Source organism: Natator depressus, chromosome 3, assembly GCF_965152275.1.
Source record: "Natator depressus isolate rNatDep1 chromosome 3, rNatDep2.hap1, whole genome shotgun sequence".
Classification (NCBI taxonomy): domain Eukaryota; kingdom Metazoa; phylum Chordata; order Testudines; family Cheloniidae; genus Natator; species Natator depressus.
This window is the reverse complement of record NC_134236.1, coordinates 58,010,706-58,024,379: the sequence shown is the minus strand read 5'-3', so window position 1 is coordinate 58,024,379 and position 13,674 is coordinate 58,010,706.

The window sequence follows — 13,674 nt, the reverse complement described above, 5'->3', positions numbered from 1 at the left end:
GTGACACCATCATAGGACCTAATCACATTAGCCACGCCACCAGGGGCTCGTTCACCTGCACATCTACCAATGTGATATATGCCATCATGTGCCAGCTTTATATATGCCATCATTGTACTGCTTTAAATAATGAATGACAAAGCACAATACAGTAATAAAAGTAATAATGATAATTACTTCAGCCGGGGCAGGTAGGCATTTTGGAACTCACTACTCAAAGAATTAAATTTAAGAATAAGAGAAATAGAATTATGAAATGCACAGACCAGTAAAAAAAAAAACCTATCACAGTACCGTAATCCTTAATGAACTTTGAAAAAAATAAAATGACAGCAAATATATGTAAATTGCGCATTTTGACAGGAAGTCCCAAGTAACAACCACAACAATAGTACAAGTGTTTGAGACATCGTGTGTGTGCGCATGTTGGGGGAGTAAGTGAGAGAGAGAGAGGAGAGGGAGTGGAGTATGAACGAGACTGCATGTGTGAAAGTGTGTGTGCGCATGCACCTGAGTGAGTGTGTCATCACACTGTCTCTTTAAGCTCAGGAGCCTCAACGCTTGGTCAGTACAGCAGCAGCAGCAGCCCTCACAGCTTCCACTCTTGAGCCAGAGGCACCAGCACTAACAGGCTCCCTCTCCCCACATCCCAGCTCAGCAGAGGCCCACTTGGGCATGGCCACTCTAGCATCAGGCGAGCTCCTCCAGACCCCACCAGCTGTGGATCAGGTTCCAAAAGAAGGGGAGACAGCTGTGGCAGTTGCTGGACAAGTGCCCAGCTCTAGGAAGGGTGGCTATGGGGTGGGGATAAGGCAAATTTTGGGGTGGCTATAGCCCCACAAACTACCAAAGAAACTTTACACAAAGACTCTGTTCTAACTTTAAAATGTACATTTTTGTAGACAGGTAAAAGTGCTCATGGAAAGAGCATAAAGTTGGACAAAGTTGCTTAGAAGACCACACTGCAGATGGGCCCATGGAAAGTAATTTGTGTTGCTGACTTTGGCAAAAGGTATGCAACATAGGGCCCAAAAGGTCTTACACAAACTGGTATGGCACAAGATGTTTTATACAAAGATACTGACATTTTCCAGAGACAAAAGTTCAAGAAGCCATAAAGAAGATACCTCATTTTCTCAATGGATGAGGAGAAGAGACACAATTTGTATTCTTGCTTTATGACTGGCCCATATCAGCTGTCAGGAAAAGGAACCAAGCCATGATATCCAGAAAAAAAAATATATAATGCCTTGTTTTGTTCAATTTGTTGCCCCCTGAAGCTGAAATATGGTGATTTAAGGAACTGTGAGAAGGACTCGTCACCTGGCCAGTGAGAGTGCCCCCCTCCTTGGTAACAACTAAAGTCTTCTCACTGACAAACGTCTTCTGACCTCTATTCATTTGCAGTCCTCTGTGGGGCTGCAAAATCCAGAAAGCAAATATAAATACAGGTGTCATGACACCTTGAATGAATTACCTAAATGATCTTACTTTTCTGTCTCAAGAAACCAGTCATTGTAACCGTGAAGCTGAACTGGAGAACTCACCTTCATGCCAGTTCCAACTAATAAGAAACAAAGCTTTTTATACATGTATTATTTACATAATTACTTGATTATGTTAAGTTAAATGTAGAAAGTATGTACCTTAGTTAAAACTCTGACTGACTGAAATGTCTGACCATGATAGGTATCCTAGCTCTGAAAGGGTAAATGTAGGACTGTGAGGCCAATTAATATATGTGGCTGCACCTCGAGGGTGCTCCAGGCTTAATTAAATTCCACTTGGGGAAGGAGGTGGGTGGTGATTATAAAGAAAGGAAGGAAGCTGCAGGAAAAATCTCTGTAGTCACTCTCAGGCATTAGGTGAGTTAAGGAAAATGAGTAGGCAAAGAGCTGACCCTAAGATCCTCTTATGAATAGCAAAGTCTGGTAAGAGGCCAGGAGACAATTACAGAGTAGTCAGGGCCAGATTTACAGCTTACACACCCCTAGGCACTGCATCTTCAATACCCCGCCTTCCCATGCGGCCCTGCCTGGAGCCATTCCTCCCTGCATCCCCATGTGGCCCTGTGACCCCAACCCAGCAGCCCTGTGTGGCCCACCCTGCCTCCTAACCTGGTTCCAAGAAGGTTGCTGTGACTTTTCACTTGAGGAAAAAATGCACCCGCCGGCTACCTGTTTGCCGCTGCCCGCCACACAAGTCAGCCTCAGCCAGCTCAGGCTGTTCTGGCCCCACAGCAGCCTCTGATGGGTGAAGGCAGAACTGCAGCACATTTTCTGCAGAAAAAAAGTTCTTCCTCCCTCGGACAATAGTTCTGCACATGCTGCAAACATCTCCCAACGGGAGGGGGCACACCATGAGACAAGCAGCGTGTGGGGTGTCTCAGCGGGGGTGGGGCAGATTAGGAGGCTTCCTGCCTCCCAAGATCTCCTGAACAGTGTGGCCAGCGGCCGGATGGCAGCAAAATAGCCCAAAATACCGCAACTTGCAACTGCTAAACCCTCCTGGCAACTGGGCTAGAAAAATTGCATACTTGGCAACCCCTGTGCTCCTAGAGCACCACTGCCCCTTATCGCATACCTAATTGGAAATCCAGCCATGACAGCAGTTTGTGTGGTGGAATGAGCTTTGGTGGTGAGCCCTGATAATAGGGCGGGATCTGGCCTCCCAAGGAGAGAGCTCTGGGAGGTGCACAGCTGAGGAACAGAGAGGCATGAAAGGTCAAGCTTAAAGAGGGTAGATGTGGGTTTAAGTTCATACTTTAGGTTGGGGATTTATTGGGGAATTCCAGGGGGGAACTTTGTGACTCCTTGTCCTAAGAGAAGGGAGAACTTAAAGAGACTAAAGGAAAGGAGGAAGTCCAGGGAGATGGTATCAAGGAGTCTGGCAGACTATGTTGCCTGTCCTAGGCTCCTGGAACTGGGACCTAGTGTAGAGGGTGGACCTGGGTTTTCCTGCCAGCCACTGGTAAGGTGGTGTGAAGCTCCTGAGAAGGAGGAAAGAAGGAGGAAAGCACCAAGAGAAGGGTGTGAGAACTACAGGGCCCAGAGTTGGGGCTGAAGACCTCTTATAAGCATATTGAACTATTTGCTGGACTTTGTTACACTGGAATGGGTGGGACTACAGCGTGACCTGACTGGAGGGCTGAGTTATGAGACAGGAGCCCACTATAGGACTGAAGTGAATGTTGGCAGGGGGCACTAGAGAGGAAAGAGCTGGCTTTACCACACCCAGCCATGAGCACTCCAGCAGTGAGTCTGCCATTCTACAATGATATAGATTCTTATGAAGACTAATCTTTGTTGTGTTGAAATGGCCCTAATAGTATGCCTACATGCAAGCTGGAGTTGTAACTTCCAGCTCAGACAGACAGGTACGCTAGCTTTGATCGAGCTAGCGTGCTAAAAATAGAATTGTAGATTCAGGTGGTGGTATGGGCTTGCTGTGCTGAGTAAGGTCCCAGGTGGGATTGTACTTGGGATGGGTAGCCTAACCCGCAGCTGCACTTCTACGGACTATCGAAGCTTGCATGTGTATGTCTACCTGAGTTGGAAACTACATCTCAAGGTTGAGTGTAGAATGCCCTGAGTCAATAGGTAGTTGAGAGCACTGAGGCTGGAGAAACTCCTTACACTAACTACACCTAGTATTATTTGTAATAGAAATCCACTTTCTAAAAAGAAGGTTAGTGACAAGAAACCCTGAATGTCTAGATAATTCTGCCTAGAAATTGCACAGATTTTGTAATCAAGAGAATCAACAGCTTCTGAGACAACCTTTGATTTGGCTTGTAAGTCAAAAGAGTTTAACACTATTTGAGCCCTTCTTAAAGTGACATAAGAGCCTATTACTACTGGTGAAATTCCAGATAAAGTAAAATAGCTACAAAATTATTACTGGCATATTATATTTGGGGTTTAATGTGAGATATAAAGTTTGGCTTGAGTATCACCTGGGCAAGGCAGCTTTGAATGTAGCTGACACTGATTACTAACATATCTAAACTTTGGAATTCTAACTTTAGAGTTGTTTGTTTGAACTGCCACAGGCAATCCCATAATCACATTGGCATATAAATGTGAATGGAAATTAATAAGGATCTCTATTTTAAGGATAAAAATCACCCACCCAGAAAGTAGAGAATTGGGATAAAGTTTATTTTTATAACAGGACTGTGATAAAACCTTGAAATGATTTATTCTCTCTCAGGCGCTTGGCTGGCTGGTTCTTGCTCGCATATTCAGAGTCTAACTGATAGTCATACATGGAGTTAGGAAGGAATTTCAACCCAGGTCAGGTTGGCAATGACCTTGGGAGTTTTTGTGCCTTCCTCTGAAGCATGTGGGTGCAGGTCGTTTGCCAGGATTATCTAGATATATCTCACTTAATCATTGCCATGCCATTGCAAGATCCTTGGGCACTGGTGCACCTCGATCCCTGGGCACATAATAATCTAGTCCCCTGGGGGCTGTAATGCTTTGTTCTAACTTTTATTTGTTGGGTTTAGTCTGTGGGTGGTGGTGGTGGCATGTGATATACAGGAGGTCAGACTATATGATGTGGTGATCCCTTCTGGTCTTAAACTCTATGGTAAGTTGTAACATCCCATGATGAGTTCAGTTTTAAATTTTTGTAAACACTCATCTAAACACCCTTATTTTGCTTTCTGTAATTTATTAGCTTTTTAAATTATTTTTAAATAATGCTGCATTGGCTGCATTGGTTTTTAATTGGTTTTTTTAAATGCTGCATTGGCTAATAACTCAAATTTACAATAACTCTCTACTCTGTGCTTTCTCTAAGGAATAGAGATATAGAGAACAGGCAAACTAAGAGGTAACTGGTTAATTCAAGCTACTTAACCATTGCGTGTCTTATAACATACTTTTCTCACACTTTTTTTTTTTACCAACTGTCTCTTTCAATCAGTTTCTCTTGTTCTTTTTTTTTTTTTTTACATTAACCCCTGACTTCTTCCTTCCTTCCACTTCTCTTGATATCCTTCTTTTTCTGCAGTGCTGCTCTACACTCATCCCTCACAGTCACTAAAATACCCACAGGCACCCAAGCACCTGTCTTAACAAGGCACCCATTATTGACTGCCCCCCCGCCCCGCCACACCTGTGCACCAACCACTCCCCGACTTCTTTCTCATACATATATACACATACTCACTGGTCCTTCTCCCTATACACACCACTCAAAACACACCTACTTCACACTTCCTCCTAGCCCTCTGCATCCAGTACATACCAACTATTTCACCCATGATCACACGACACACCCACTATCTCAAGATCACATAGACACCCACACATCCACTCTCACAACCATGCACTCCTACACCCTCTTATCTTACTGCCCCCTGCACACACCATGATGTATCTATCCACACATTCAGTATTCCTGCACCAGCCCCATGCACCTTGACTCCTGTTATGGTTCTCAAGCCCACCTCCACCCCTTTTGAGCCTCCCTTCACCTAGACGTACTCCTTCCTGGCTATCCCAGGGTCCATCCCTGTTCTGGGTTTACCAGCTGTGCTAGTATACCCAATTCTGGGTCTCTCATGAGTGAACATAGTGATATTTGCCATCTTTCTGGGTCTCTCTACAATGCCTTTTTGAGTCTCCAGGGTCCCAGCTCTGAGTCCTTTCTGGATCCCCACCGAGGGCTCTCTATCTACCCTCTTCAGAACCCTCAGCATCTGTACTTCCTGTTTCTACTCTTGCAATGAGGAATTAAGATGGGGACTTTGCACAGAAAGCAGAGGAGAGGGAACAGCAGCACTGCTTGCCTTCCCTGTGGCCTAGTGGTAGAAGAAGCTTGACAGAAGGAGTGTGGTCAGAGGGTTGGAATGTGAGGCTGAGAGGGCAGAAGTGGTGCAGCAAAGGCTGCAGGGGATCAGTTGCTCACGGACAACCTCTTAGGTTACAAGATGTGGAGTGTAACAGGAGCACACAGCCATTTGTTTACATCAGCAGCAGAGAAGTCCAGCAGACACTTGCTGAAAACAGTGCAAACCAAACCCACCCCAGCTAGGCAGGCAGATTAGACAGAACTCTCCATCAGAGAACAGGAAGAATCCAAGTCTCACTACCTGCAGGGCACACTGCAAAATGTCTCTCTTTGAGAGAAGGCTTTCCTCAAATAATGGAGAGGAAGGAATGCCTGTTGATAAATTGGAGTGGGTTCAGGGAAGAGTCATGAGAATGATTAAAAACTTGCTTAATAGTGACAGACTCAAGGAACTCGATCTATGTAGCTTAACAAAGATGGTTAAAAGGTGACTTGATCAATGTACAAATACCTACATGCAGAACAAATATTTAATGGGCTCTACAGTCTGACAGATACAGACATAACAAGATCCAATATCTGGAAGTTGAAACTAGACAAATTCAGACTGAATTTAACAGTCAGAGTAATTAACCATAAGAATAACTTACCAAGGGTCCTGGTGGATTCTCAATTACTGGTAATTATTAAATCACAACTGGATATCTTTCTGCAACATATGCTCTAGCTCAAACAGGAATTATTAGGGGAAGTGTTATGGCCTGTGTTATACAAGAGGCCAGACTAGATCACAATGGACCTGGTTGTCCTTAGAATCTATGAATCCTTTGGAACAAGGCCTCATCACCCCCCTGCCCTTCCCTTGATAATTGGAGGGGGTGGAGGTAGGTGCCAGCAAGATCAAAGTTAAGTGAGATAACAGTTCTTGGGAGGGGTGTCCTTGTATGGAAAAGGATGACAACCACTGCTCAAAAAAAAAGCAAACAACCATATCCTGTTCTGGACAGGATCTGTTGTTATGCATAACTTTGTAACAGTGCCTACCTACTATGGTGATGAATGTTCTAGAAATCCTGGAAGCTGTTTGGTCTTATTTCAACTACCATCTTTTGGGAGTCGCCCCCCCCCCCCCCCGCCAAAAAAAAATTCCCAGGCCCCTAAATAATTCCTGTTGCTTTTTCTTTCAGTTCCCTCCCATTAACAATATCTTTCTGCTCCTGACATGCCAAGGAAAGCATGTTGTATTTTTGGTGCAGTCTCACCAGATTTATATAAAGAGGGACTATGTCCTTCCTTCTCCATAAGATGATGCTTCCACATGTGCAGCCCAAAAATCACTTTATCTTTAGGTGCAATACTGCATTTGCAAACTATCTCATTTAAGTCTTCTCACCTGGTTCCTTTTTGGTATTGCTACTTTCCAAATGTGTGTCTAATGAAATATCAATGTTTTAATTTTTTTTATCCCAGATGTATTAGCATGTATTCCCTGAGGGAATTCAGCCCCTTTCAACTGGCAAAGTAGCACAAAGGGAATGTAGCTGGACCAAGAAAAGGGCATTTTTACATCTACTGTTTTTCTTTAACTATGGATTCCATGTGGGTGGTCCCCAGCGCCTACAAACAGCCTCATTCAGGGCTCTGCGCAGAACCAATTGCAGGGTGGATGGCTTAGTTTGAAATCTTTTAAGAAAGCTATCAGTGAGGATTAGAAGTTGGATGGCTCAAACAGAATAAATCAACACCTCACATTGTAAGTCAGCAGACAGCCAGATGGAAAAAATAATGATTAAATTCAGTAAATTCAGAACAGTACCAAGTGGTAATATTGCAAAACATGAGTCAAAAGATTAATTTTAAATAATAAAAATGCTGTAAGGGCTTATCCGTTTCCGACATGTGCTTTAACCACATAACACAGGTTGTGCATCAATGCTAATGAGAATAAAGAAAACCTACACAACTGATAGAAATCAGGGTCCCTTAAGTTTCTAAGGAAACCCTATAGGGCACTTTGCCAGTTGAAAGGGGCTGAATTCCCTCAGGGAATACATGCTAATACATCTGGGATAAAAAAATTAAAACATTGATATTTCATTAGACACACATTTGGAAAGTAGCAATACCAAAAAGGAACCAGATGATAAGACTTAAATGAGATAGTTTATAAATGCAGTATTGCACCTAAAGATAAAGTGATTTTTGGGCTGCACATGTGGAAGCATCATCTAAAGGAGAAGGAAGGACATAAGGAAAAAGGGAGTTGACTCTTTCATGGACAGGCGCAGAAGGTAGGTATAGACAAAAATCACATTATAAAAAGAGGGTGCCCAGATCAGGAAAATTGAGCTCCCTATTGGAAACTCAAGTAGACACCATCCCTCTAGAGATGATCAGTCCATGAGAGACCCATCAGACCCTAACACTATTGTTAAGAATGTGAGTAAACTATATTTGTAACTTGTACATAGGTCTTTATAGAATTTCTATATGCTTGGGTAATCATAACTTTAATTGTAATTTTAATACAACTTGTAAAACAGATAGGCCTTGTACTGGTAAATGTTTGTGTGGTCACTACCCTTGGTCTTTATGTGTTCCTAAAAACTCTAAATCTGAAGCAAGTAGCAGAGGTGGCTTCCACTCCGTTAAGCTTGAAACTGTAGCCACTGAAGAGCTGAACCCACAGTGGTGTAATGCCACATTACAAAATTCATTTTAAAGAAAATAAAAGGCTACAAAGCTTTGAAGTAATACAGCATTTTCTATAAATAAGGCAAAATTCTTTTGAAATATGAATTTCTCTTGCTCCAGGTGTGCTTAAAACCTTCAACATTTTAAATATTGATAGTAAAAGTATAATATACTATAATGTTTGAAAATATTTATGAAATTCCTTTATTCTTAGAAAACCTAATCTCTATACATTGAAGTCTTTTTTACCATTTTTTTCTTTTTTCTTCAAGATATCAAATGTTTTAAATTATGATTGTTGGAGAAATTGCCATAAAGGTAAGATCTAAGACAGAAGAACTGAAAGAACATTCTGCCAGACAAACATCATCATCACAGTGTGCTGTCTTGGCTCCTGGAAGACAGGGCATCACTCTAAGGGGCTAGTCTACAATGGCAATGCTAAAGCGCTGCTGCGGCAGTGCTTTAACGTGGCTTGTGTGGTCGCGGCAAAGCACTAGGAGAGAGCTCTCCCAGCGCTCTAAAAAAACCACCCCCACGAGAGGCCGTAGCTACCAGCGCTGGGAGCGTAGCTACCAGCGCTGGTGCACTGTTTACACTGGTGCTTTACAGCGCTGAAACTTGCTGCGCTCAGGGGGGTGTTTTTTCACACCCCTGGGCAAGAAAGTTGCAGCGCTGTAAATTGCCAGTGTAGACAAGCCCAAAGAGAAAGAATGGCCAAGTGATCTTCTCTGAGATCTTCCTTTCTCTTGAGCAAAGGAAGACAGAAGAATCTGGAAGTGAACCACTGGTTAGCTAAGGGGTGTAGGGTGAAGGGTTTTGTGGAACACTGGTCCACCTTCTATGGGGAGACAGAAGTGTATAGTTTGAATGGCTTCTACCTCAGCAGAAGGGGACCAGTCTTCTCAGGCATAGGCTGACTAGAGTAGTCAGGAGGGTGTTAAACTAAGAACAAAAGAGCAGGGTAAAAACAGTGAAAATATGAGCACTCAGCACAAAATTAAGATATGGAGAACAAAATTAATCAAGGAACCAAAGGACATGAAGAGAAGAAATTCTTTAATTGCCTAGACACCATCACTAGAAGCCTCAGCAACAAACAAGAGGAATTGCTTATTTGATCATAAATTTGAGCTAGCTGGTATTACTGAAATCTGGTCCCATGACTGGAATGTTAAAATTAATTATAATCTATTTAGGAAGGAGCAAATGGGGGAGAGGGAGTGGCACTCTGTCAAAAATGGCATTTCCTGTTTCTGATAACTTGAACAAAAGTGATCTTGAATGCTTATGGATCAATGTCCCAACAGAAAGTAAAAGATGGGATATTATTAGTTGTGTCTGTTACAGACCATCAAATAACACCAGGGAGCAGAATGACCCACTCCTTACATACCTACCTATAATGTGTAGGTAAAAAAGCGGTGTGATCATGGGACACTTCAATTTGAGTGACATATGCTGGAGGTTTCATGTTGCCAGAACTAAAACATCTTTGGAACTTCTAAATATTATAGATGACAATTTCCTAACTCAATGTGTTACATCCAACATGAGGGAATTCTATGAGGGAATTCTATGTTAGATCTTGTCTTGACAGATAAAAAGGAGCTGATCATAGAATTAAAAACTAATGGTAGCTTAGGTACAATTGATCATGACTTGACCACATTCATTATGTGCAAACAGAACAAAGTCCAGACCTATAGTATATAAATTGGGTACTTCAAAAGGGCCAATTTCACAAAACAATTAACAGACAAATCAGTGGGAAGGAAGAACTTAATAAAAAAGTGAATAACCATTGGGAATTGTAATAACTTTACTAAATGTCCAATAAGCCAGATCTGAGGAAGAAGACCATATTGGTTAAAGGACCAACCTGGTTTAGAGGAGAAGTGAAGGCAGCTATACAAATACATGAGAAAGGGGAAGTTAATAGTAATGAATATAAATCAGAAGTTAAGAACTACAGAAAATTGAAGAAGGAAATAAAAGGAGAGAAAGAGAAATCTATGGCCAGCAGAGTTAAGGACAATAAAGAGTTTAAGTATATTAAGAACAAAAAGAATGATATTGGTCCGTTATTAGATAGAAATGGTAGAATTAGCAATAATGCAGAAAAGACAGAAATGTTAAATACATATTTTTGTTCTGTAATTGGAGGGGGGAACATCATATAACTCTCTCCATTCTGCTGGTATCTCAGGGGATACCCATAGGCACCCAAGCACCTGTCTCAACAAGGCACCCATTATTGACTGCCCCCGCAGCCACATCTAAACAGCAGCTATTCATAGATTCATAGATACTAAGGTCAGAAGGGACCATTATGATCATCTAGTCCAACCTCCTGCACAACGCAGGCCACAGAATCTCACCCACCCACTCCTGCGAAAAACCTCTCACCTATGTCTGAGCTATTGAAGTCCTCAAACCGTGGTTCAAAGACTTCAAGGAGCAGAGAATCCTCCAGCAAGTGACCCATGCCTCATGCTACAGAGGAAGGCAAAAAACCTCCAGGGCCTCTTCCAATCTGCCCTGGAGGAAAATTCCTTCCTGACCCCAAATATGGCGATCAGCTAAACCCTGAGCATATGGGCAAGATTCACCAGCCAGATACTCAGGAAAGAATTTTCTGTAGTAACTCAGATCCCACCCCATCTAACATCCCATCACAGGCCATTGGGCCTATGTACTATGAATATTTAAAGATCAATTAATTACCAAAACCATGTTATCCCATCGTACCATCTCCTCCATATTCAAGTTAGACATTTTTAAATTAGCAGGTCTGGATAATGTGCATCCAAGAGTTTTTGAAGAGCTGGCTGATCAGCTCACAGGACCATTAATGTTGATTTTCAATAAGTCTTGGAATGGCACAGAAATTCCAGAAGACTGGAAGAAAGCTATTGTGGTGCCAATATTTTAAAAAAAGTAAATGGGATGACCTAGGGTAATTTTACACCTGTCAGTCTGATATCGATCCTGGCTAAGATAATGGAGTGGCTGATGCAGGACTTGATTAATCAAGAGTTAAAACTCATCACCTTGAATTTATGCAAAATAGATCCTGTCAAACTAACTTGATATCTTTTTTGTTGTTGAAGATATTACAAGTTTGACTTGATACTGCACAATATTTTGATTAAAAAGCTAGAAAGATATAATATTAACATGGCACCCATTAAATGAATTAAAGCCGGCTAACTAGTAGATATAAATGGGAAATCCTCATTGAGCATTGTTTTCTAGTGGGAGTCCTAAAGGGATTGGTTCTTGGCCCTATGCTATTTAATACTTTTATTAATGACTTGGAAGAAAACATGAAATCAACACAAAAATTGGGGGAAGTGGTAATTAATGAAGAGGACAGGGCATTGATACAGATAGCTCTGTATTGCTTGGAAAGCTGGGTGCAAGCAATCAATATGGCTTTTAATATGGCTAAATGTATACATCTAGCAACCAAACATGTAGGCCATACTTACACAATGGGGGACTCTATTCTGGGAAGCAGTGATTCTGGAAAAAAAAATTGAGGATAATCAGCTGAACATTAGCACCCACTACGATGCTGTGGCCAAAAGGGCTAATGCAGTCTTGGTTGTGTAAATGGGAGAATCTCGAATAGGAGTAGAGAGGTTATTTTATCATCATATTTGGCACTGGTGCAACCATTGCTGGAATACTGTGTCCAGTTCTGGTGCCAACAATTCAAAAAAGATGTTGATAAATTGGAGAGGGTTCAGAGAAGAGCCACGAGACTGATTAAAGGATTAGAAAAATGCCTTTATTGTGATAGATTGAGCTCTTTGAATCTATTTAGCTTAACAAAGACAAGATCAAGGGGTGACTTCATCACAGTCTAGGACAGAAGGACCTACATGGGGATCAAATTTTTGAAAGTGGGCTCTTAAGTCTAATAGAGAAAGGTAGAACACAATCCAATACTGGAAGCTGATTATAGAATCCAATACTGGAAGCTGAAGCTAGACAAATGCAGACTGGAAACAAGGAGTACATTTTTAACAATGAGAGTAACTGACCATTGGAACAACTTACCAAGGGATGTGGTGGATTCCTCATCACAATTTAAAGATTGGCAAAGATGGGATGTTTTTCTAAAAGCTATGCCCTAGGAATGATTTTGGGGAAATTCTATGGCCTGTTACATACAGGAGGTCAGATTAGAAATCACAATTAGTCCCTTCTGGCCTTGGACTCTATGAAAAAGGGCACTTAGCAAGCTGAGGTCTAAAATCCTGTCCCATACAGCCAAAAGACCTATAATCACTGTAACCAACTCAGCAACCACTCTTGTCAACGTTGCTACAAGAAACTCCTGCTATTTTATTAAGACTAACTGGCAGTTAACACCTGATTCCCCAGAAAGCGTGGCTCTAAACTAGCAGCAGAGAAAAAGATGGCAGCGAGAGTGAGACCTGTCTCCAGAATTGCTTCTGTGGAGTAGTGTGAGCTCTGGAAAGCCTTGTCTACATAATCTGTTTGCACCCTAGCTAATAATGAATACCTAGCTAGGATAAAGCACTCTTTCATCCACAGACCTCAGAACCCTTTACAAAGGATTATTCATTATTAGAGCTGGTCAAAAAGTTTTGACTGAAGTTTCCCTTTTTAAAAAAAATAGTTTAGTCAAAACTGAAATGTTTTTCTGGAATGTAAAATTGAACACAAAAACTGACAGGAAAAATGTTAAACATTTTTGTTTAAATGGCTTTGAAATGTTTTGTGTCAATGTTTCATTCTGACGTGTAAATTCATTGTTTCAACTTTTACTTTATATTAAAATATTTTAACAGATTATATTATCTATATTTTAATATCTTGCACATTATATTTAATATCGTAAGTCAAAGTGAAATTAATCAAACTGCCAGTATTGAAACAATATTGCAGTGATCCTTATTCAAAAATTTTCAGAATTCTTATTTCACAGGAAACTTCAATTGGGAAAAAAATTCCAAATATCAGAATTTTCTGCAGAATGAAAATGTTGGTTCCCAACCAGCTCTATCCCCATTTTACAGATGGGAAACTGAAGCAGAGGTGTAGTGACTTGCACAAGTCATCCAGCAGGTCAGTAGCAAAGCCATATCTCCTGAGTTCAAGTCCAGTGCTCCAGCCACTAAGCCATACCACCTCCCAAGACAT